The following is a 27,212-nucleotide window of genomic DNA, read 5'->3' on the forward strand; positions in this document are numbered from 1 at the left end:
AACAGGTGGCAAATTTGGTTTTAAGTATATAAATAGATCTGGGAAGTCTTCTCAGGAGAGGTGAGATTCCAAAGTAAGCTTTGAAACACAAGTAGAAGTTAGAGGCAAAGAAGTAGAGAAAGGGAGAACTTCAGAGAAGGGAAAATGTTGGTGTGCACCAAACTGGATGTCAGATGCAGAAGCACGATGTGTTTGGCAGATAGAACACTAAGAGGAAATGTGTAAGGAAAGTGGATACTCTGAGGGAGCTGCACATTTTCTGCATGTTTGAGCCTGTAGTATAAAGTGTGGAGTAGAAACTTGTTCTGTGCAACAGAAGTAACCAGAAGTCAGACTCTGAATCATTTTGTAAGCCATAGTAAGGGTTTGGGGTGAATTCTAAAAGCAATGTAGAAACAATAACAGGTGTTAAGAATAGGAAAATAATTTTTAAATTACATCTTTGGCTCTGGAAGTAGTTTACATAATGAATTAAAGGGACTAAGTATGGACAATAACACTGGTTAAGAGGCAATTGCAATAAACGTTTTTGTAAGAGATTGCAAGGGCCTTAGTGTAAACAGTCATAGTGGAGATAGCTCTTTGGGGAATGTATGGAAGAAGAGCCCATTGGTATTACCGGAGAACTAGATGTTTAAAGTCAGAGAAAGGAGAAGCCATGGCACTAATCTATTCATGAAGGCAGAGACCTTATGACCTAATCACCTCTTGAAGGTCCCATCTCCCAGTACTATTACATTGGTAAGTAAATTTGAACATGAGTTTTGGCAGAGACATTCATAGTGACTCCTCGTGGACTACACTGGCCTGGAGATTAAGTGGCCTGAGGTCCTGCCACTCACTAGGAAAAAGAAACACAAGAGAAGAGAAAAGTTGGGAGCAGGTGGGAATGGAAATACGCTGAATTTTAGGCCCACTAAGTTTTCCTTGCTAAGGGGACATCCTCAAGAAGATGCTCAGGCAGTGGCTGAATCTGTGGGTCAACAGACAAGGAGAATGATTTGATTTAGTAATAATGATTCAGACATCATTCCCTGCTAGCTACTTGTAGTAGGTAAAACTTTGCAAGTGAAAGAAATTACACAGGAGGGAGAAAAGAAAGAGCCAAATTCAGAACACTGAAAACAATTAAGATTTTGAGGATGAATGGAGGAAAAAGACTCCATGAAAGAAGATACACTATCACAGAAATGGAAAGGAACCAAAAGAAAGTTGAGTTCTACAATCCAAGAAAGAGAGAATGTCAAGAAGGAAGGTGCTATGGTTCAAATGTCTCTGCTAAAATTCATGTTGAAATTTAATTGCCAATGTAATGGTATTGGGAGACGGGACTTTCAAGAGATGATTGGGTTATATGGTGTCTGCCTTCATGAATAGATTGATGCCATTATTACAGGAGGGGGTTTCTGATAAAAGGTTAAGTTTGGCCCCCATTCACTCTCTGCCTCACGTGCCGACTTCTGCCTTCTGCCATGGGATGGCCATTGCTACATGCTGGTGCCGTGCTCCTGGACTTTCTAGCCTCCAGAATTGTGAGCCAAATAAATTTCTGTTCTTTATAAATTATACTCTCTCTGGTGTGATGCTATAGCAGCAGAAAACAGACTATGATAGAAGGCAAGATCATCACTTTCAAGATATTAAGCAAAATAAGATATAAAAAGTATTCCTTGAATTTAACAGTGGATAATTTATTGATAATCTTGGCAAAACTAGTTTTAGAGAGAATGTTTAAGACAGGGAGACAGAAGGATGTAATGGAGCCATGTTCTAAGGAGGAAGGCAGATGAGAGCCTATCCAGAGGTGGGAAGATTAGCCTGAAATTAGAGCAGAGCACTTTTTCCTCAGAGTGAAGAGCAAAGTAGGCAGAGCTTAGAGTTAATTTCAAAGTTCTGGGTGTGAGTAAAATTTGGAAGGTACCTTAGCTAAAAATCTCTATTTTCTCTGCCAAACAAATATGTGTATTGAGTAATGGAATATGAAATCACTGAATTTTCCCACTACCCCCCAAAAAAGATGTCTCTATGACTTGTGTCAGAATAATTCAAACTCTGAAATCATTTTATTCTTTCCTTGTCAGTAGCTAGAAGCTATCTATATTGGGATACTAAATTTGGATTTAAGTTTTCTGCATATATCTGCTATTTACAAGCACTTATTTCTTCTGCTTCTTTTAGATGTAGTCAATACTATTTTATGTTTAAAGCCTTTTTGCACTTTGTATCCTGTAAAAATGCATAAGCTTCCTGTAGCTCGCTGCCTCCAGTGCTTTTGGAAAAAGGGAGATATAAATCTTCAACCTAGTGATAAATGAGAATGGGAGTATGTCACTATATAGCCAAAACATAGTTGTGAATGTTCCTCTAAAACTCAAAAATGTATCAAAAATGTAAGGGAAAGGGGGGATTGTTAAAACAGTCAATGAATGTATGCTTTAAAAATCTACTGTCTTTGTCTGTTTTGCTGCTATAACAAAATACTACAGACTAGGCAACTTATAAATAGTTTTCATGGTTCTAGAGGCTGAGAAGTCCAAGATCAAGGCACTGGCTGATTTAGTGTCTGGTAAGGCTACATTTTTTTTTCATAGATTGTACCTTCTTGCTGTGTCCCCATATGGTGAAAGGGGCAAACAATCTCCCTAGGGCCTCTTTTTTATAAAGTCACTAAAGCCATTCATGAAGATTCTACCCTGGTGATGTAATCAACCCCTAAAGGTTCGCACATCAAACTAATACTATAAACCTGGGGCTTAGGGATTCAACATATGAATACGGGGGGCACAAACATTCACACCATAGCAACTATTAACAAAAATGCCTAATAGAAGTAATGTGATCAACAAAGAAGGTTTATACTTGTCGTTTTTGACCCATCGTAATTTTACTTAGTTCTATGGCTATAGCCATGTTCCAAGATATGGAACTAATACTAATAATATTACCTAATATTTTTTAAGTGATTGCTTTGTGTCAGGCACTGAACTAAAGATTTCACTTGTATTGTTACTTTTCCTCAACTGTCCCCTTACATACTAATAAACTGAGCTATTAAGCAGTTATGTCATTGGCTCAGAGTCTAACAGCTTGTATATATAAAAAATACACAGTAAAGTTGATCATCGGAGGAATGATAATCAAAGCCACAATGAGATATCATCTCACCCTAGTTAAAATGGCTTTTATTCAAAGGGCAGGCAGTAACAAATGCTGGTGAAGATGTAGAGAAAAGGGAACCCTTGTACACTGATGGCGGAAGTGTACATTCATACTACCATTATGGAGAACAGTTTGGAGGTTCCTCAAAACACTAAAAATTGAACTACCATATGATCCAGCAATCCCTCTGCCAGTATCTGCCCAAAGTAAAGGAAATCAGTATACCAAAGAAATATCTGCACTCCTATATTTATTGCGGCCCTGTTTACAATAGCTAAGATTTGAAAGCAACCTAAATGTCCATCAACAGATGAATAGATAAAGAAAATGTGATACATATACACTGTGAAGTGCTCTTCAGCCATAAAAAGAATGAGATCCAGTCATTTGCAACAATATGGATGGAACTGGAGACCACGGTGTCACATGAAATAAACCAGGCACAGAAAGACAAACATTGCATGTTCTCACTTATTTGTGGGATCTAAAACTCAAAACAATTGAACTCATAGGCATAGAGAGGAGAAGGATGGTTACCAGAGGCTGGGAAGGGTGGTGCAGGGCTGAAGAGGGGAAGTGGGAATGAGTGGTACAGAAAGAATGAATAAGACCTAGTATTTGATAGCACAACAGGGTGACTAGTCAATATTCACATAATTGTACATGTTTAAACAATTTAAAGAGCATAACTGGATTGTTTGTAACTCAAAGGATAAATGGTTGAGAGGATGGATGCCCATTCTCCATCATGTGCTTATTTCATATTGCATGTCTGTATCAAAACATCTCGTATAAATATATATACCTACTATGTACCCATAAAATTAAAAAATAAAAAAACTAAAAATAAATAAATAAAAACTACATGGTAAAGTTAACATTGTTACTCTGAAAGCTGGGGGTGGGGAGGACTTTTTCCCAAGATATACTGTTTTAGATTAGCATCATTTTTCTCTCAATCCTAAATTCCTTGGTATATTTTCATGAAGGGATCATTTTAAGCCAAACTCTTGGATTTCTAGTGGCACACAATGAAGAATCTCTCATTCTCAGTATCTCTGTATTGACGGGATGTTCAGGCTGTGAAAAAATAATGTAGAAGTAGATACATATATTGTTGGTCTAAGCCACCTTTTATTGAGCATTCACTGTGTGTCAGTTGCCACTTTAATCTCTTCACATGTAAGTTTACGCTATATGGTAGGTATTCTATAATGCACTATGAAATTAGGAAACACAGAAAACAAAATTAAATAGTGCTTACTATTAGGGTTTTATCATTTAATACAAAATATTTCTAAAACAAACTAGAAAAATATCTTAAAATTATTCTGAAGGAAGATAGGTAAAGATACTTTCCACATAAAGAGAAAGAAGGTCAAAAAGGTGATTACCAACTGTGAAGACCACTAGGCAAACATTTGATTGTTTTGTTTTGTTGTGCTCTCCAACACAGAAGATGGAGTTTATCACACTGCAAAGACATTCCTTATCATTCTCTGGTTCTTTTAAGGACTCTTTATTTGTTCACTTTTAATTCCAGAGCCCATTCCCAATCTTCCCCATTCCCTATGAATGACCATTATAGTATGTTACATATATTCTTCTTTATAAGGTATGTGCTCTTGCACAATGTACAATACTAATTTTTGTGAATAATTATGCTGATTTTAATAGACATAAATATTGACATTAATTGACATAGACACAGAGCTAAAGATGATATGGACTCTGAAAATCAGTGACACCGAGTAACTGGGCCAAGATCACACAACTCCTATGAGAAATAGTCAGATTCAAACCTCAGTCTGTCTTTATCTAAAATTGTCAATCTTACCCTCATGAGTCTGCAAACTGTACACAAACTATAGAAAAAAAAGGGACAATATCTTAATGTGTTCCTGAAACTCAAGTAGTTGTAAAAAGTTACCGAACTAGGTTAACATTCAATGCTCTGGATGAAAAACTTAAGTTGATGATTTTCCCTAAGGCCACAGACTGTGGATGAGACGGGCAGAAAAAAAGCGTTCCTTAAATTCAACTTTTGGGAATTAAATTTATCATCTACCACACAAAAGTGCTTAATCTTGAGAGGGTGATGAATCTGATAATGATGGAGAGATGCCATCAATCTGACAAACTAAACAATTTTTTTAACCTGACATGGCCCTATTCAAGACATCAGCTGTCATGTAAAATGAATTCTGTTTCTAATTTGTCTTCATAAATAATGAAACTAATTGAAAGGTAGTTACAATGAAAGTCTTTAACCTCTTTCATATCCTATTTGAGGGCAATCTCTTTGCATTCCCTGGAAAGAATCCTTTCTCTTATCAAATAAAACTTAGACATCAGTGATCAGAACACTGAGATCAAAAACAAAAGAACCCATTGTGTGAAGACCACCACATCTAATAGTTTTCTCAATCTTTTTTTTTTTAAATTAGCATTATTTTAACATGTAAAACTCATAAAACTCTGATATAAGAAAATTTATTCAAGCTCAAAGTTTTAGTAAGGACATCTTTATTTTAATCAAGCTCTTGCTTCTACATCTACCCTATTCTTGCCACCCAACTTCTGCTTAATTCTCATTGAAGTATCACCATTGACTGTAGCATGTCACACACTTGACCGCAGATAAAATATCTAAAATCTTTAGATTATATTTTCTAGACTATCTCTCTTCTTCTTCTTCTTCTTTTTTTTTCATTTAGTGAAACTAGAAAGGGGTCACCGGGTTTTGTTGTGCAATGGATAGCACATTGGTCTTCTAAACAGGGACCATTGAACAAAAATGGATCCTGATCATTCTCTGCAACTGGAAATAATCTTGTATCACAGATTGAAGTGCCAAAAATGTTTTTTAAGGTTTCTCTATGCAGACATCAGATTCAATTTGTTTATTTATGAATGCAGGTATTAGTAAATGTATGTACTAACGCCATGAAAGAGCAGTGAGAGAACTATGTAAGCATTAAAACTTTGAATCATCTAATTATTTCATCCCTCTGGGAAGGCCAATTTCAGCAAACACATCAAGGGAAGAACATGATTATGAATGGAGATCTGAGATGAGCCTGTTTTACAAGGTTGTTATTAAAAATAAAAATTCAAGAAAGATTTTGTGAGGGATATTAAATTATAGCCATACCTAATAAGTTACTTAAAATGCAAATTACACAGTTAAATACTGAAAATATGGGTAAAATAAATTATTTTGGCATGTAGTCCCTGGCTCTTAAAAAACAGCCCCTAATAATAAAAGCAGTTTAGTCTACATTATTATTACTTCTTATATTTAGCTATATCTACTAACCCCTGCCTCTTAACCATGAAAAAATCAACAGTTGACAGCTATCAAAAGACAATATATTTTCTAAAGAGAATATCAGCAATGTTCCAAAAGCTAGAAATACTGGAACAACTTTTGAGTTTTCCCTAACAAGCAAATCCATCTGGGTGAAGTCCTTATATCTTTTATATTCAAACAGATTATATTTAAGTAATACAATATGCATGGGAATATTCTAAGTATTTTCCAAGTATTTACTTATGTATAAAAATAGAAGAGCAAAATGGAGATAGACTAGAGGAACAGTGAATAAAGGAGGACAGAGGGGAGACACAGATGATAGCTCCAAGTCAGAATCCTGGTAACTGGAGTCAAAGTACAGAGAAGCAGCGATTCAAAGTGAAAATTGCACTGTCATGAAGTCAAAAGGAAAACTTAGAAAAATTAGTGGTTAACAGCTATCAAGAAGAGAATGGAAAATATTCCACTTGAAGTTGACAATTAAAGGGTCATCAGTGTCTTTCATTTAGTCTGAAGCCCAATTATACATTCATAAGTCTACATATTATGATGTGTTATTAAACCAACACAAATAAAATTGCTTGATGTTTCAGATAAGAGAGAATGCCTTTGGCTGTTTTAACCAGAGAAGGCTTTACAGGTCATATGACGTGGAATATAGTAAGCGTAGTTTTGATAGACAGAGACTTGGGGGTGAGATAATTTCTAGGTTAAGAGTAAGGCAAAGTGCAGAAGTAGAAGAGGGCATGGCTTACTCAGGGAATTGAGAGTAGCCAGGTTTTGCTGGAGCATATCACAGAAATGTAGGAGAGAAGTAATAAGATTACACTGACAACAGAAGATAAAAAGTAGATTTATTTCTTCAGTAGTTATAATAAAAATACATTGTTTTAACCCTTAGCTGTGTTTACTAAAATGTAATGTAAGAATTTCTTTTAGCAGTGCCTTCATGATTTATCTTAGTCTTTTGAAACATAGTGAACACACAAGACAGGCAGATCCCTTGAGGCCAGGAGTCCAAGACCAGCCTGGCCAATATGGTGAAACATCATTTCTACTAAAAATACAAAAAAATTAGCCAGGCATAGTGCTGCATACCGGTAGTCCCAGGTGCTTAGGAGGCTGAGGCAGGAGAACCACTTGAGCCCAGGAAAGGGAGGTTGCAGAGAGCAAAGATTGCACCATTGCACTCCAACTTGGGCAACAGAGAGAGAGAGAGAGACTCTCAAAAAAAAAAAAAAAAAAAAAAAATTGAACAGAATTTACTTGAGGTCATACGATCAGGAGTGAGATTAGTCAGGTTTTCCTGAAGACTACATTTTTCTTTCTCACAGTAATTTACTTACTTGATCTTTCTCCCTCAGATTTACTATCTCTAAGACAGGAAATTGGGCTATCATAATCCTTGGTTCCCTTCCAGATATTATTCTATGATATGGAAAACAGTATTGTCACAAAAGCACCAAAGTATTTTTTCATGAAAAACATGGAAGTTATTCATTATTATTATACTAGATCACAAAATGCTCACACTGCTTTTATGTTTGCACTCTACAGAATCTGTTAATTCAACAACTTTTAAAATAATATTAGAGCTCTATAAAATAGTTACGTATGATTCAGTAGAATTTTTAAAAATACAAGTTAGCAGATGATTTATAATGAACTAGTAATTTTAGAAACTTGGTAAAATTGCAACACCTTAGTGATGAAGTAATTTTTTTTATCATTATTATTTTTTAACTTTTTTTATTGCATTTTAGGTTTGGGTGTACATGTGAAGAACATGCAAGATTGTTGCATAGGTATACATGTGGCAGTGTGATTTGCTGCCTTCCTCCCCCTCAACTACATCTGGCATTTCTCCCCATGCCATCCCCCCCCTCCAAATCACCACCCCCCGCTGTCCCTCCCCTATTTTCCCCCAACAGACCCCAGTGTGTAGTGCTCCCCTCCCTGTGTCCATGTGTTCTCATTGTTGAACACCCGTCTATGAGTGAGAACATGTGGTGTTTGATTTTCTGCTCCTGTGTAAGTTTGCTGAGAATGATTGCTTCCAGGTTCATCCATGTCCCTACAAAGGACATGAACTCATCGTTTTTGATGGCTGCATAATATTCCATGGTGTATATGTACCACATTTTCCCTGTCCAGTCTATCATCGATGGGCATTTGGGTTGGTTCCAGGTCTTTGCTATTGTAAACAGTGCTGCAATGAACATTTGTGTGCACGTGTCCTTATATTAGAACGATTTATAATCCTTTGGATATATACCCAGTAATGGGATTGCTGGGTCAAATGGAATTTCTATTTCTAGGTCCTTGAGGAATCGCCACACTGTCTTCCACAGTGGTTGAACTAATTTACACTCCCACCAACAGTGTAAAAGTGTTCCCATTTCTCCACATCCTCTCCAGCATCTGTTGTCTCCAGATTTTTTAATGATCGTCATTCTAATTGGCGTGAGATGGTATCTCAATGTAGTTTTGATTTGCATTTCTCTAATGACCAGTGATGATGAGCATTTTTTCATACGTTTATTGGCCTCATGTATGTCTTCTTTTGTAAAGTGTCTGCTCATATCCTTTGCCCACTTTTGAATTGGCTTGTTAGTTTTTTTCTTGTAAATCTGTTTTAGTTCTTTGTAAATTCTGGATATCAGCCCTTTGTCAGATGGGCAAACTACAAAAATTTTTTCCCATTCTGTTGGTTGCCGATTCACTCTAATGACTGTTTCTTTTGCTGTGCAGAAGCCGTGGAGTTTGATTAGGTCCCATTTGTCTATTTTGGCTTTTGTTGTCAATGCTTTTGGTGTTTTGGTCATGAAGTCCTTGCCTACACCTATGTCCTGAATGGTTTTGCCTAGATTTTCTTCTAGGGTTTTTATGGTGTTAGGTCTTATGTTTAAGTCTTTAATCCATCTGGAGTTAATTTTAGTGTAAGGTGTCAGGAAGGGGTCCAGTTTCTGCTTTCTGCACATGGCTAGCCAGTTTTCCCAGCATCATTTATTAAACAGGGAATTCGTTCCCCATTGCTTGTTTTTGTCAGGTTTGTCAGAGATCAGATGGTTGTAGATATGTTGTGTTATCTCTGAGACCTCTGTTCTCTTCCATTGGTCTATATCTCTGTTTTGGTACCAGTACCATGCTGTTTGGATTACTGTAACCTTGTAGTATAGTTTGAAGTCCGGTAGTGTGATGCCTCCTGCTTTGTTCTTTTTGCTTAGAATTGACTTGGCTATGTGGGCTCTCTTTTGGTTCCATATGAAGTTTAAGGTGTTTTTTTCCAGTTCTGTGAAGAAGGTCATTGGTAGCTTGATGGGGATAGCATTGACTCTGTAAATTACTTTGGGCAGTATGGTCATTTTCACGATATTGATTCTTCCTAACCATGAACATGGAATGTTTCTCCATCTGTTTGTGTCCTCTCTTATTTCGTTGAGCAGTGGTTTGTAGTTCTCCATGAAGAGATCCTTTATGTTCCTTGTTAGTTGTATTCCTAGGTATTTTATTCTCTTTGTGGCAATTGTGAATGGCATTTCATTCTTGATTTGGCTCTCGTTAAGTCTGTTATTGGTGTATAGGAATGCTTGTGATTTTTGCACATTGATTTTGTATCCTGAGACTTTGCTGAAGTTGCTTATCAGTTTCAGGGGATTTGGGGCTGAGACGATGGGGTCTTCTAGATATACAATCATGTCGTCTGCAAATAGAGACAATTTGATTTCCTCCTTTACTATTTGAATACCCTTTATTTCTTTTTCTTGCATGATTGCTCTGGCTAGAACTTCCAGTACTATATTGAATAGGAGTGGTGAGAGAGGGCATCCTTGTCTAGTGCCAGATTTCAAGGGGAACGTTTCCAGTTTTTGCCCATTCAATATGATATTGGCTGTTGGTTTGTCACAAATAGCTTTTATTATTTTGAGATACGTTCCATCAATACCTAGCTTGTTGAGGGTTTTTAGCATAAAGGGCTGTTGAATTTTGTCAAAGGCCTTCTCTGCATCAATTGACATAATCATGTGGTTTTTGTCTTTGGTTCCGTTTATGTGGTGAATTACGTTTATAGACTTGCGTATGTTGAACCAGCCTTGCATCCCCGGGATGAAGCCTACTTGATCATGGTGGATAAGCTTTTTGATGTGCTGTTGCAATCGGCTTGTCAGTATTTTATTGAAGATTTTTGCATCTATGTTCATCATGGATATTGGCCTGAAGTTTTCTTTTCTTGTTGAGTCTCTGCCGGGTTTTGGTATCAGGATGATGTTGGTCTCATAAAATGATTTGGGAAGGATTTCCTCTTTTTGGATTATTTGGAATAGTTTCAGAAGCAATGGTACCAGCTCCTCTTTGTATGTCTGGTAGAATTTGGTTGTGAACCCGTCTGGACCCGGGCTTTTTTTGGTTGTAGGCTCTTAATTGCTGCCTCAACTTCAGACCTTGTTATTGGTCTATTCAGGGTTTCCACTTCTTCCTGGTTTAGGCTTGGGAGGAGGCAAGTGTCCAGGAATTTATCCATTTCTTCCACGTTTACTAGCTTATGTGCATAGAGTTGTTTGTAATAATCCCTGATGATGGTTTGAATTTCTGTGGAATCTGTGGTGATATCCCTTTATTGTTTTTTATTGCATCAATTTGGTCATTCTCTCTTTTCTTTTTTATTAATCTGGCTAGTGGTCTATTTTGTTGATCTTTTCGAAAAACCAGCTCCTGGATTTATTGATTTTTTGAAGGGATTTTTGTGTCTCTATCTCCTTCAGTTCTGCTCTGATCTTAGTTATTTCCTGTCTTCTGCTAGGTTTTGGGTTTTTTTTAATCTTGCTCCTCTAGCTCTTTCAGTTTTGAGGATAGGGTGTCAATTTTAGATCTCTCCTTGCTTCTCAAGTGGGCACTCATTGCTATATATTTTCCTCTAGAGACTGCTTTAAATGTGTCCCAGAGGTTCTGGTATGTTGTGTCTTCATTCTTGTTGGTTTCGAAGAACGTCTTTATTTCTGCCATCATTTCATTGTTTATCCAGTCAACATTCAAGAGCATGTTGTTCCGTTTCCATGAGGCTGTGCAGTTCTGAGTTAGTTTCTGAATTCTGAGTTCTAACTTGATTGCACTGTGGTCCGAGAGACTGTTTATTATGATTTCTGTTCTTTTGCATTTGCTGAGGAGTGATTTACTCCCAATTATGTGGTCAATTTTAGAGTAGGTGTGATGTGGTGCTGAGAAGAATGTATATTCTGTGGATTTGGGGTGGAGAGTTCTGTAAATGTCTATGAGGTTTGCTTGGTCCAGGTCTGAGTTCAAGTCCTGGATATCCTTGTTAATTTTCTGTCTGGTTGATCTGTCTAATATTGACAATGGGGTGTTAAAGTCTCCCACTATTATTGTGTGGGAGTGTAAGTCTCTTTGTAAGTCATTAAGAACTTGCTTTATGTATCTGGGTGCTCCTGTATTGGGTGCACATATATTTAAGGATAGTTAGGTCTTCTTGTTGCATTGATCCTTTTACCATTATGTAATGTCCTTCTTTGTCTCTTTTGATCTTTGTTGCTTTAAAGTCTATTTTATCAGAGACGAGAATTGCAACTCCTGCTTTTTTTTTTCTCTCCATTTGCTTGGTAAATATTCCTCCATCCCTTTACTTTGAGCCTTTGTGTATCCTTGCATGTGAGATGGTTTCCTGGATACAGCACACTGATGGGTTTTGTCTTTTTATCCAATTTGCCAGTCTGTGTCTTTTGATTGGGGCATTTAGTCCATTTACGTTTAGCCTTAATATTATTATGTGTGAATTTGATACTGTCACTTTGATGCTAGTGGCTGTTTTGCCCAATAGTTGATGTAGATTCTTCATTGTGTTGATGTTCTTTACCATTTGGTTTATTTTTGGAGTGGCTGGTACTGGTTGTTCCTTTATATGTGTAGTGCTTCTTTCAGGAGCTCCTGTAAAGCAGGCCTGGTGGTGAAGAAATCTCTGGGTACTTGCTTGTTCTCAAAGGATTTTATTTTTCCTTCACTTATGAAGCTTAGTTTGGCTGGATAGGGGATTCTGGGTTGAAAGTTCTTTTCTTTAAGGATGTTGAATATTGGTCCCCACTCTCTTCTGGCTTGTAGGGTTTCTGCTGAGAGATCTGCTGTGAGTCTGATGGGCTTCCCTTTGTGGGTAACCCAACCTTTCTCTCTGGCTGCCCTTAGCGTTTTCTCCTTCATTTCAACCCTGGTGAATCTGTTGATTATGTGCCTTGGGGTTGCTCTTCTTGAGGAATATCTTTGTGGTGTTCTCTGTATTTCCTGGACTTGAATATTGGTCTGTCTTGCTAGGTTGGGGAAGTTTTCCTGGATAATATCCTGAAGAGTATTTTCCAGCTTGGATTCATTCTCTTCGTCACATTCAGGTACACCTAACAAACGTAGATTAGGTCTTTTCACATAGTCCCACATTTCTTGGAGACTTTGTTCATTCCTTTTTACCCTTTTTTCTCTAATCTTGCCTTCTCATTTTATTTCATTGAGTTGATCTTCGACTTCTGATATCCTTTCTTCTGCTTGGCCAATTCAGCTGTTGAAACTTGTGCATGCTTTGTGAAGTTCTCGTGTTGTGTTTTTCAGCTCCATCAATTCACTTATATTCTTCTCTAAGTTGTCTATTCTTGTTAGCATTTCATCAAATCTTTTTTCAAGGCTCTTAGTTTCTTTGCATTCGGTTAGAACATGTTCTTTTAGCTCATGGAAGTTCCTTATTACCCACCTTCAGAATTCTGATTCTGTCATTTCATCACATCCTTCTCCATCCAGCCTTGTTCCCTTGCTGGTGAGGAGTTGTGATCCCTTGTAGGGGGAGAGGTGTTCTGGTTTCAGGTGTTTTCATCCTTTTTGCGCTGGTTTCTTCTTATCTTTGTGGATTTATCCACCTGTCGTCTTTGTAGTTGCTGACTTTCAGATTGGGTCTCTGAGTGGATGTCCAATTTGTTGATAATGAAGTTGTTTCTGTTTCTTAGTTTTCCTTCTAACAGTCTGGCCCCTCTGCTGTAGGGCTACTGAGGTCCACTCCAGGCCCTGCTTGCCTGGGGATCACCTGCATCATCTGAAGAACAATAACAGCTGCTACCAGTTTCTTTTTCTGCTATCTTTGTCCCAGAAGGATACCCGCTAAATGTCAGTCTGATCTCTCCTTTATGAGGTGACTCTTTGGATATACAGGGGTCAGGGAGTTGCTTGAGGAGACAGTCTGTCCTTTACATGAGCTCAAGTGCTGAGTTGTGAGCTCAGTTTTTCATTCAGGGCTTCTGGGCAGGAACGTTTAAGTCTGCTGGAGCAGAACTCATAAACGCCTTCCCCCCCCTCCCAGGTGCTCTGTCCCAGGTAATTAGGGCTTTCTGAGTTTCCATTATGCTGCTGTCTTTTTTTCAGGGCTGCCCTACGCAGCAAGGAGGCAGCCTAGTCACTGTCTGCCTGCAGGGGCTTTGCTGAGCTGCTGTGGGCTCCGCCCAGCTGTCCTGTGAACTTCTCTGCAGTCCTGTTTATAAGGGTGTAGTTAGAACTGTCTCAGCATTGGTTGCCCGCCTCTGTAATGGCGGACTCTCACTGTAATGGCAGGTTGCCTTGGCAATGTCGGGCTGCCTCGGCAACGGTGGGCTGCCTCCGTAGTGGTGGAGTGCCTCGGCAATGGCTGACACCCCTTCCCCACAGAGCTGGACCGTCCCAGGTTCAGCTGTGCTTTCTGTGAAACTCTCAATCCAAAGAGTATCTGATTGCCATTCTTTTGTGGAATTGGGACCAGCCGAGCCTGATCACCTGGCTCCCTGCCTCAGAGCCTTTTGGTTTTTAGTTGAACAGTCGATTATCTCCCAGGTGTTCCAGTAGCCTGTTGAAAATGCACCGGGGTCTTTGAGATTTTCCGTGTGGCGACCCACTGAGCTGGCTTTTTTTTTTTTTTTTTTTCCTGGGAATCTCCTGGCCTGGCTCCCTGTTTCAGACCCCTTTTTAGACAGATGAATGAGTGACTGCACCTTCCCAGGGCTCTAATCGCCTGCTAAAAGTGCACCCAGACCAGTGTATTTTGTATGGAGAACTGCTGTGCTGGGGCGCCGCAAAGCAGCTGCGCGGGCTGAAGCAGCCGCAGGACCAAAATGGCTGCCTCGGCTAAAACAGCCACGCTGGCAACCCATGGGGCATCTGTGCCTGGGAATCTCCTGGTCTGTGGGCAATAAAAATCTGTCTGGAAATGCAGTGTCCACTCACCCTCTGTGCTTTCACTGGGAGCTGCAATCCTGAGCTGTTCCTAAATGGCCATCTTGGATCCGGATCCGTGATGAAGTACAGCTAGTGCTCGGCTTATGACCATGGTCAGGATCACGGACTGGTCGTTACACGATTTGGTCGTAAGTTGAGTAGGCTATATGTACAGTTCAAATGGTGCACGCGAAGATGGTAGTGCTGCCGGAAGCTGGTCCACACTGTCGTACGCCCAGCTGGGCAACGTTTGTGCTGCCAGACGCAGAGCAGTCATGGCTAGTGATTGTGGTTGTAAAGTTGAATGGTCGTAAGTTGCATAGGTGGTAAGTCGATCAATACCTGTAATTTTAAGCCCATTTGTCCAATTTATGTTTTGCACAAGAGGAAGCCAGGGTGCAGAGAGATTAAATGACTTGCTTAAGGTCACATGCCAACTTGAATTTTACTGTGCCACAGTCCCCCGACCATATAGATGAGATTCAGTGTTCACTAATCGAAACATAAATTTCTCTGTGTGTCTAATGATGGCTAAAATACATTTTCCATCTTTTAAACTGTTGGTCTCCACATAAAGGGAAATTTAAAAATATAAAAATTATTTCCTAATATACACGTTAAGGGAGAACACCAACAGCAAAGCAAATGTGACAAGAATTCCACTTTTGTCTGCTTCCCCATGCTGTGTCTGCACCTTCCATCAACAAGTGCAACTACTTTCACTTGCAGTGATGCTCCTCACACAGAAGGCATCCCTGCAGGCTGGCTTTCTTGATGCTGTCTTTCAGGAGAGATGACAGTGACTCAGGAGCTGTGCTTCTCAAGGACAGGGACTGAGGCTCCTAGCCTCATATCCCATTATAAAGGAAGCTCTTGAGAGAAGCATTCCCTGCACAGCATCAGACAATATGACAGTATCATGAGACAGTATCATGATATAACAATGTCATGAGATCCTTCTCCTATATACTTCTTAGGAAGTGACATCATAATGACAAAAATATATGTGGGGCATTTTGGGGGTGCCATATGCATCTTAAAGAATCTGAAGGAAGGCCCTTACCTTCAAAGCAATGACACATTCCAAAAATTTGCACACAAATCCATAGGTTCAAACTGAGGTCCACTAAACCAAGATCCCAGATTTATTAGGATCCCATTCTATCAGCAGTCCAAGAAATACTGGGAATCCACTGTACCAGCAGTCCAAGCAACTTGTATGGTGAGCCCCATGCCCTGTGCACTCGTACTTCCTGCCACCTTAGCCAGCTGCCACGGACTCCTTCCCTTATACTACTCTTGATTGTTCTGACAGAGTCTGACTGGTCAGCACTGCACACACACCACTACAAGAGCACAGCCCTGAGAATGGAGAGCCTTTTGAAATGAAGTCATCTGAAAGTCTGTAAGTGTCTGGGTATGGGGAGGTTACTTTATTGTAATTTTGATGAAGAGAAAGTATAAAAAGCACCAGAGGCTCAAAGTCAAAAAGTCATATTAGTCTTATCCTCGGACTGATAAGCAGAATAGGGAAAAGGAAAGAAAAGAAGGAAAGGAGGAAAAAAGACATGGAGGCACTTGATTTCAAGTACTCTAATGTGGCAAAATCACAACATAACTTTACCTTCTTTTCTGTGACTCTACCATGGAATCACAATAATCTCTTATTAAACACTAGCCACCATATTCAGCTTTCTGCCAGATAAAAATCTCAAAGGGAAAGTAAGATAATGCAATGGTTTTATTTTAAGAAATATCACTATTAGTGGAGAGCAGTTTGGAGATCTCTCAAACAACTAAAAATAGAACTACCATTAAACCCAGCAATCTCATTACTGGGTATACACCCAAAGGAAGCTAAATTCTCCAACCAAAAAGATATGTTCACTTTAATATTCATCATGGCCCTATTAACAATAGCAAAGACATGAAATCAACCTAGGCACCCATCAGTGGTAGACTGGATAAAGAAAATATGGTACATAAACACCATGGAGTACTATGCAGCCATGAAAAATAACAAAACCATGTCCTTTGCAGCAACATGGATATAGTTGGAGGCCATTATCCTTAAGTGAATTAATACAGAAACAGAGAACCAAATACCACATATTTTTCATCTATAAGTGGGAGCTGAAAATTGGATGCACTTGGACATAAAGATGGGAACAATAGACGTGGGGACTACTTGATGAGAGGAAGGGTTGAAAAACTACATATTGAGTACTATGCTCACTGCCTGAGTGATGGAATCAATTGCACCCCAAACTTCAGCATCACACAATATTCCCATGAAACAAACCTGCACATGTACCCCTTAAATATAAAAGTTGATATTTCAAAAATAAAGTTAGAAAATATCCTTTTTACAAGATAGTCCAGAATACAGACTAATCTCAAAGTTAATTCTCTGCAATAAACCCTTTCTTTCAGAACAAATAATCAAATAGTTATTGTCCTTAATCTTACACATTATTTATGATTCAATACAAAGTGCTCATGTTGTTCTTGGGCTCTCTTTAACAAGACTGCTGTAAAATGTAAGCTGTGCCAGCTAAAACCAAAATTTCAGTGTACACAAGTGGAAAAGGCATCAACATTTTTTCAAGGGTCAAGTGCTAGGTTTTCAGTCCAGTACCTTCTATAGAATGATATCCAAGGGGTTAAACACTTTACATGATGGCAGTCCTGAAATCTACATTTTCTTATTAGCTTAATTCACTCCATATATAAATAGTGGGAGATTTATATGTGTATCAATATGCATATATAAATTTAATTTGTTCGCTGTTAAGATTCTGCGTAAGGAGATCAGCATATGGAGCTGAAAGTACGCTATTAAAATAGTGCCCATGTATATGTATAATAATAATTGGCTTTTAAGGAATAGAAATAGAAAAGATAATCTACACTATCCTTGTCCAACTCCACTTTTGAGCGGATGTCCTTAAAAAAATTGGAAAATTCAAGGACAGTGATGGAAAGGAATAAGGAAAGAGTTTGATGATTTTACTAAGAAATAGCTAGTGGCCAGGTGTGGTGGCTCATGCCTGTAATCCCAGCACTTTTGGAGGCTGAAGCGGGCAGATCACCTGGGGTCAGGAGTTCGAGACAAGCCTGGTGAACATGGCAAAACCCCGCCTCTACTAAAAATACAAAAGTTAGCCTGGCATGGTGGCACATGCCTGTAGTCCCAGCTACTCAGGAGGCTGAGGCAGGAGAATTGCTTGAATCCAGGAGGTGGATGTTGCAGCAAGCCACGATTGTGCCAATGCACTACAACCTGGGTGACAGAGCAAGATTCCTTCTTAAAAAAAAAAAAAAGGAATAGCTAGTAACTGTCAAATTAATTATACCTATGAATACAATTTGGTTGGTGACTAAAGTGTTTATTTTGCCTTATCACAAAGACCAGATATTGTAGATTTATATAAATCACTACTTTGCAAAAAATTTTTATATCAGAAACAAAAATTCGCCAGGTCAACTTTTACTGATAAATATCCCATCTGTATGTATCAACAATCCTGCTGCTCTTAGTATTTTGTGATTGAGAGAAGTTATAGTGGCAGCTTAAAGGTGCTACCAGCTGGAGAATTTACAGGTTGGAAAGGAGGATGCAAAGGGATTCTTCCTGCTAAAACCAGTAATCTTACAAAAAGAAAGGGTTGCTTTGATTTAAATATGCATGTATTAATATCCCTCAACCAGCACTTGCTGTCGATAACAATCATTATGATATTGAGCTCTCTGAAGCCTAGGATATGACTTTTGTTTGTATCTTCACTTGACTTCAAGAAAGTTTTTTCTTTCTTTTTCTCTCAGAACCTGTTTCCTCATATCAAAATCAGACCCGCAAGTAGGACATCTTCACCTGTTTGCATTCCCTTTTCTTATTTCTTAGAAGACATGCTAAGAAAAAGAAGGAGGGGGTACATGTTATAAAGCTAGTTGAAACTGGCTGATTTCTATTCCAAGTTTCATAATTATAGACTACGTTATAAGATACTATCAATTTTGTATGGATGAACTAGTTAACAAACCCTATAAAAGCCAGCAATTAAATTGTGCTGTACAAAGTGCTGCTTTTTAAATATAAATATTTTCAAAAGGGACCTGGAGATGAAGTTAGAATACATTTTTATGTGATCTGAGGATCATCAATCAATGAAAAATAACCTGTATGTAAATTACTTCAGTTAAAACAACAAGGAACATTTACAAGTCATACAGGAAACAGTATTTTTAAGGTGTACTGTTTTTTTCTGTTTATGAAAGTCACATAGGCTCATTTTAAGAAATTTAGAAAATTCAGAAACATACAGAGAAGACAAAAAATAATAATCCTACCGCCCTCAAATAGTATCTAAGAAATTTTCATGAACATACAGAATTTCAGATTTCAAGTGTGTAGTTTTCACTATGCTTGAACAGTCCTAATATCCTCGGCATACAATCTGCTATAATTTTTCTGGGGCTTGAATTCTAATTATAAATCTTGTTCTGAGTCCAGTTCTATCTAGTCTAAAACCTTGAGTGACATTGTTGCTAGTAATTATAATGGCCCAGCATCTTCACTTTATTGTAGTTCTATACTGTGCTTGTATAGAAGCAACTAACAAATTTACACTCAACTGTATATGGCAGAAATTATATGCTATAGAAATAGTCACATATTTGGGGATTCAAGGTTTGCTTGTGAATGTTAATTTCTATATCTCCTTCCCCATTTTTTGTCTGCTAGTCTTTTAATAGCAAAATATCTTAAAAAAAAAAAAGAAAACCTAAGGGATAGAATTGTACTGAAAACTGTTAGCTTCTATAGATGTTTTTTACAATAGAAAAGCCTTTCCTTCCTGCCCCTACATGGGCAGGTCGATTTTCATTGAAAACAGCTTCAAGCTGGTTCTGATATTTACTCACTTATGCAGGTGCGTTCGTCAGCATGCAGTCTCTATCCCGTATCACATTCACAGTGGAAGCAGCCCAGAGTGTTAATACAGCGCTGCTGGCAGCCTCCATTCACCGTCGCACATTCGTCAACATCTAGAGGAGGAAGACAGATGGTCAGGATTACAATGTCATTCCAATGCCAGCTTGGAAGAAGTGGCACAATGTTTCTTTGATACACAGTATGTGTTATATTGTAAAAAGGCACCATCTCTGTTGCTACAAATCTTTGCTTGTTTGATCCATTTTGCTTCATCATGTAAACAAGAAAATGTACATAGAAACTTTACTGAGCTTTTTAAAGCCCGTCAAACATGAGCATAGGGATTGCTCATAATTCTCCATTCTTCAAATATTGGTTAATTAGACAGATCTGAGATACAGGTATTTCCTTGGGGAAGGAAAACTGGAAGGGAGAAATTACAATAAGCCACTCTATTAGGAGCAGCACACACTAGTAGATAAACACCTATAATGATCTGGCACTGCTGAATAAAGCCAGTAATAGAGTTAAGACCTTGAATCTCCTTCTCATGTGCTATAATGGACATCAGGGTAGAGATAGCGAAATTAAAATGAAACCATGGTTTGATGTTCTTAAAATTATACATTTGGGTCATTGATTCAGCTTCTTTCTTCTCACTTATGATGCCATTTTCTGAAATACCATGTTTATATGAGTGGTTACTTTAATTTTAGAAAAAAATAGAAAGAGGTCCAGATTCATGATCACCTACGTCTTATGATCAGCCAAGGTCATGATAAATGAATGTAATGTTCAACTTCTGTTAGAAAAGAAAAATCAATTTATCTCTCAGAAGCTACGCTTCCTTGTTCCCTTTGTAATCAGTACTTGCGTATCTAAAATCACAAAAAGAAGATATCCCAAACTTAGGAAGGTATTTTCAGGTAGCTGGTGGATAACGAAATTCTAAATGTTCTTGTTTGGGGATTTATTTTTAAATAAAAACCTATGGCTTTTGACAAAGAAATAATCATCTTTCAGAGAGACGGAAATTTAGCATAGGAAAGCATGTATCTAATGCATAGAATGCCCTTATTTTTCCTGCTCTCAATCTCAGATATTCCAGCAAGAATATTGGAGATGAATATTCTTCACTAAAATATAGTCACTTTACTAGACAATCAGCATTACAACAAGCAACACTAATTCCACAGGGCAAGATCCTTATTCAAGAAGACACCAAAATAAAGAAGCACTACTATTGCAATGACTCATCATAGCACCTTTTCAGGCTAAAATCCTATGATCTGTAATGAGTGCTTTGTACTGTAATAAAAACTAGAGAATATGACCTGAGGGAAGCAAAAGAGTTTTCTTTTACTTGGCATTGTATTTTTTAATCAAACAGACAAAACATATACAAAGAGGATATTAAGTCATCAAACAAGTGCCATATCTAAAAACTACTAGTTCTGGATATTTTACAAATTTTATACAATTTAGTATTTTCCTTCAAAAAGATATTTGATGTAATTCCTGATTTTTAAAAGGAATCTTATTTTAAAGATAAGAATGATTGACTTTTCAAAATGCTAGGATTTTTATTATGTTTTGAGTCTGCAATAACCAACCTGTGGGTCTTTTTCTTTCTTTTTTTATTATAGTTTAAGTTCTGGGATACATGTGCAGAACGGGTAGGTTCGTTACATAGGTATACATGTGCCATGGTGTTCTGCTGCACCCATCAACCCACATCTGCATTAGGAATTTCTCCTAATGCTATCTCTCCCCTAGATCCCCACCCCCCAACAGGCCCTCGTGTCCCTGTGTCCATGTGTTCCCATTGTTTAACTCCCATCTATGAGTGAGAACATGCAGTGTTTGGTTTTCTGTTCCTGTGTTAGTTTTTTTGAGAATGATGGTTTCCAGCTTCATCCACGTCCCTGCAAAAGACATGAACTCATCCTTTTTTATGGCTGCATAGTATTCCATGGTGTATATGTGCCACATTTTCTTTATCCAGTCTATCATTGAGGGGTATTTGGAACCAATCTCTAGGTCTTTTTCTTATAAACTAATGTTAAGCCAGAATTCTCTATTTGTACTTGTGTTTTTATGTGGGGCTCAATATTTATGCTAGCTAATTGTTTATTTTTCTGACTTTAGGGTATTATTCTGTGGAGTTAAGATATAATTTTTTTTTTGAGATGAAGTCTCCCTCTGTTGCCCAGGCTGGAGCACAGTGGTGAGATCTCGGGTCACTGCAACCTCTGCATCCTGGCCATGGGCTGTGCTAGACCAAAATATTTTAGTCATATCTATGTTCTCATTTTTTACAAGAAAAAATTATCCAGGTGTTACTTATGTAATGAAAAGGAATTTTAAAGAAAACAATATAGTGTGACCACCTCCCTTGACCCACTCACCTAACTTCAATCATTTTCTGACAAAAGAAACAAAGTTAGTGAAAATAAGAAAAATCACTGAGTCTATTCCAAAGATAAGAGTGGGCACAGATTTTGAGAATGAGCTTTCTTTTTAGTAAGTTTTAATGAGTTTATATTCCTTTTTTTTTTTTTTGAGACAGAGCCTCTGTGTCACCAAGGCTGGAGTACAGTGGTCCAATCTTGGCTCACTGCACCCTCCACCCACTGAGTTTAAGTGATTCTTCTGTCTCAGCCTCCTGAGTAGTTGGGATTACAAACGCCTGCCACCATGCCCAGCTATTTTTGTATTTTTAGTACAGATGGAGTTTCACCATGTTGGCTAGGCTGGTCTCAAACTCCTGGCCTCAGGTGATGCATCCACCTTGGTCTCCAAAAGTACTGGTATTACATGTGTGAGCCACCACACCCAGCCTAATGTGTTCATATTCTTAACCTGTCCCAGAATTTTAATTAAAGTACCATACTATAGTTGAAATAAGCATGCGCACACACACAGAAGCAAATCAAACTTCCTCTTTTTGAATCAGACCGTCCTGGGAAGAACAGTGTTGGAACTTATTAGCTAGTTATCTTGCCTTTCTGAGACTCAGTTTTCTCATCTATAAAATGATAGTGATGAACACATGTACTGTGCTGTGTTTTGTTCCTATTCATATCGAAGATTTTGATATGTGGTAATGCTTGAGATTATATGTGGAAATTAAACAATGTTTTTATTCCATTAACTAGTAGAGTTAACAATATAAGACCATGAAGTGAGAGGGCATGGCAGGAGCAGTGAACAGTATAGAAATTCAGAGGCAGGAAGTCCATTAGGCTTAGGGGAAAAATGAGAATTGAGTGCATGAAGAGGAGCGTGGACAATGTAAAAGTATGGTGGTTTGTCTGAAATTTAGCATCTGGATTTGCCACACTGGAGAATAAGGTTGGCAAAAGGAGGTAAAATTGAAAAACAAACCAAAGTCATCTTTTATTTAATTTGGATGGCAAAGCATTCCTCTTCTTGATTTAAAATATGATACATTTCTGGGCAGGTTGAGACATAACAGGCTGTGTTCACACCACAGTAAAGCAAACTTATTAAAAGTTAAAAAAATCAATCATTTATAGAGTGGGACCAAATACGAAGTAATTGGTTTGGCTTCCTTTTTCTTTTTGCCCTTTCAGAATACACTGAATTTACTGATTGGACATTGTGTAATCAATAGTTCTCAAACTTGGCAGCACATTAGAACCACTTGGTAAGCATCAAAAAATACCAGTGCCAGGGTCCCACCCTTAAAGAGTCTGATTTAATTGGGCATGGCTAAGGCCTGAGTATGAGACATTTTTAAGATACCTAAGTGATTCCAATGTTTAGCCAGAATTAAGATTGTCCGGTGTAGTGTCTTAATTACCTAGGGATTTTGTTAACATGCTGATGGTGATTTTGTAGATCTGCAACTGAGGTCTGATATTTTGCCTTTCTAACTAAATCCAAGGTAATTCTGATGTACTGGCCTGTGGACCATAAATTTCAACTAGCAAGAGGGTAGAAAGCTATCTGTTTAACCATCAATGTCACATGAACCGCAAATGTCATAATTTGGCTGGACTTCTCAGTTGTTTAAATTAGACCAGTTCAGTCCAAATTCCTAAATCTATACTCAGATCAAAATATTTAAATATATATATATTATAGAAAGCAAAACTATGCAATTTCAAGACAATTTTCACATGATCTGTTGTGAAAAATGATCTGCTTCTGTTAACCTGAAGGAAATGGTACTTCTTTTCTGAAGGCATACCTCTGATACCAGGTGAAACCAGGTTAAATAGCTATGATATTAGACATTTATGCTGGAACTGTCACAAGTTATTTTCTTTGCCATTAAGATTCTGCCCAACAGAGTTAAAAACCAGAAATTTCAATATTACATTAAAATGTTATTATCAAGTATACTTCATGTGAAGAAACAGTTTTTAAAAAAATTCTCTGAGTTATATCTTCACGTTAGATGCTTATGGAAAGCCTTGCTCTTAGAATTGGAGTTCCAGGACACTGCTGGGAATAAGGATAAAGTGATTAGAATTTTCTCAATATTACCGCTGTGAAATGGACCCAAGAGTTCATGATTCTATGCTATAAAAGACTATCAAAAAGAAAAAACTATGCCTGCTATTTTTCCTTTTAATGTCCTTTCTCTAACTATTTTGGCTCTATTTATCTCTCAAAACGATTTCCTCAGATGGTCACACAATATAATATCTTAAAATAATGCACATTATTAGCAAATGTTTTTTGTACTTAAGAACTCCCTGAAAGAACAATGACCCACTTTTGTTTCCAAACAATCAAAATTGTTTCATATTATATTTTTTAGATTGTGTGACCATTTAACTGAGAACCAGAGTAAAATAAATTATTCTTCCTTTGCCTCAGATACCTGTTGATTGAAAATAAGTGCTCGTGGAGTGCTTTATGTTGGAGATTGCATTGTAGAAGTGCAGGGCTTGGTGAAATATTGAAGAGTCTGGTGAAGATTCTGCTAGGTTTTCCATGTGGCCTTATTTTCCTGTGTTCTACTATAGCTGCAATCACTATATATATCAAAACTGCTTATTTTTTTCTTAAAATTCTGTGTTGTCTGATAGAATGAATTTCTTAAGGTGTTAAAGATCCCATTACCTTAAACATTTTCTGGCATGGAATAGACACCCTATATATGTTATAGGGATGAATGAATGAATTAATATTTTGAGAGTCATCCACAGCGTTCAATCTTCTTATGCATTTATACTCACTAACGGAATTTCTCAGAATTGGGCTCCTTGGCTCTGTTTACCCTCTTTTCAGTCTTGGTATTTATTTTTGACTACTCACAAGTAGCTTGAAACATCTGGGTTACAAAATAGTTTCTAAATCTTCTGATGAACAAATATGAATTGTGTCTGTAGAGAGTATTGACTGGTTGCTTATTTGGGATTCATCCATTTCCCTTCTTCTTTTATACTAAATAAACCTTGGGGTTCCCAAGATTTCCCATAGGAAATTTTACCTCTTTCACTTTAGAGATGTCACGTAATTTATGTGGGATTGATAATCACTGCCCCTCTTCCAAATCTAGGATGGACTTTATCTGGCATAATCTCATCTCTATTTACCACAGTAGTTGGATCAGGTAGTCCCTTCATTAGCATATGGCTTTCTTCTGAGGAATGCATTACTTCAGATGAGATCCAGTCAGTAGGGAGCTCAACATATAGGCTGGGGATCCTGGGACATAGAGGCTCTCTTGCTCTGGCAATTGTAATGTATGGATGTGAGTCATTTTGCGTAACCACTTTGCTTCCATGAGTGAAGCTACACTAAAGGTAAAGCCAGTCAACACAGGACAAAACTGAAAAACTTAAAGAAAATTGGAGTTGGAGCCCTGAATGAACTATGCCTGAAGTCTTCCCTATCTCTGAACTTCTGTTAGGTGATCCAATAACTCCCTTTAATTGTTTTTGAGTTAAATTACTTTTGTGCTTGTAAACAAAATTATCTTTACTGCGGCATGCTGTAAGCTGGAGCAGCTTACGGTGTGACAAAATCACCAAGTGCAGCTCAAATGTAACATCTACTTTTAAAAAGATTTGTTGTCCTCTAATCTGTAAAATGTCTTAATCCGTATTTCATAAAGTATATAAAAAGTCATACTTTCCAGTTGTTCTCTACAGAATTTATTGGAGGTATTATATTCTGTCAAAATTCAAATGAATTTGGAGATTTGTTCATCTTTATTACATGGTTCATCTTGGTTCATCTTGACTACAAATGTTAATTGTTTATAAAACTGCCTGTACAAAGTCATGATACACCTGACAGTGTCAGGGATGGTAAAGCTGCCTTCTTGAATGGTTTCCTCATGGTGAATGGTCTCTCTCTCTACTTATTTTTTCTCATCCCTTATCCTCTGTGTTTCCTTTTGTTCTTTTCTTGGCAGCTACAATCTCTGGTAACTTGAAACTCAGATCTAAGTGAGTAGGATTTAAATGCATGCTGGTAATGCTGTGGATTTTATTTCCCTAATTTCTGCTATTGCTTCAAATTAAAAAAAGCTACCAATTTTCTAGCACAGGCATTCAGGAAACAATAACAAAACCCACTTAGTTCAGAAAAGAGGCAAATAGGACTTTTGAAGAGAATGACAGTACTAAGAAGGAACAAAGCTTAAAGGACTTATCTTGTGCTAAGTATAAGAGGAGCCCATGCATGTTCATAGAATAAGCAATTAGTTTGGTCTATCTAGAGTGAGAATTAAAGTGGAAAAAGATTTTGCTAGAGATGTGGCAGAGGCCCGATCATGGAGAGTATTTTATACTGCATTAAGAAATTATGGCTTTACTTTATAGGCAGTGAGCACTAACAGGGTGAAGAATACACAAGAGGGGTGGCAGACTGCAGGCAGAGAAGCCAACCAAAAACTATTGCCAAAATCCAGATGAAAGATGATGAGGACCTAAGCTAGTAGCAGTAGAAATAGACAGATGTGGACAGATATAAAAGAACTTAAGGAAAATAAATCAATATGACTTGGTTATTAAGTGAAAGTGATAGAGAAGAAAGAGTCAAGGTCAACTGCCTTGAATAACTGGATAGATGGTTGTGGCACAAGAGAGCACAAGGGAAGAAACACTGCATATTAGATGAATAGTTCAGTTTTAGAAATAAATATTTTGATGGGCAAGTACATAAATCAAAAGACCAACTTTGTTATCCACTGGTTATTATCTCTCATAGTCAAAAAAAGAAAAAGCTAGTTAAGCATCCTCCAGTAAATGAGGAAAGGACACTTATCTGCTCAGGAACGTATAAAAAGGACAATTTCAATAAATAGCGCATCCTCTCTGTTCACATGTATAAATGTGGCTCTGATTAGATGATGAAATATTATCAGTTTATAATTTCTGGTTTTATCTCTGCCTTGCTGGACCACCACATCCATTTTCTTTGAATTATCAAAAGAGACAAAAAGTTGGGGATGTTATTAGGCAATTGAATATGTGAATTAAAATCAGGAGAAAAATGTGAGCTGATTTTTCATCTACCATCTACCTACATACACAAGCCTGAAACTTAGAAGTCATCCTTGACACTTTCCCCTCCTTCACCCACAATCAA

General features: G+C 37.7%; 1 protein-coding gene across 6 annotated transcripts in view; it reads right to left on the reverse strand.

Annotated features, from left to right (window-relative positions):
- The window catches only part of LOC116538657 (EGF-like and EMI domain-containing protein 1), a 624,824-nt gene that overhangs the window by 153,592 nt on the left and 444,020 nt on the right, over positions 1-27,212 (reverse strand). For all 6 annotated transcript variants that reach the window (XR_004263737.1, XR_004263733.1, XR_004263732.1 and 3 more), the window contains one exon: positions 19,628-19,750. The gene's annotated coding sequence lies outside the window, so the exon portion shown is untranslated. The remainder of the gene's footprint in view (positions 1-19,627; positions 19,751-27,212) is intronic.

Source organism: Sapajus apella, unplaced genomic scaffold (assembly GCF_009761245.1).
Source record: "Sapajus apella isolate SASKATOON/1434 unplaced genomic scaffold, GSC_monkey_1.0 scaffold4, whole genome shotgun sequence".
NCBI lineage: Eukaryota > Metazoa > Chordata > Mammalia > Primates > Cebidae > Sapajus > Sapajus apella.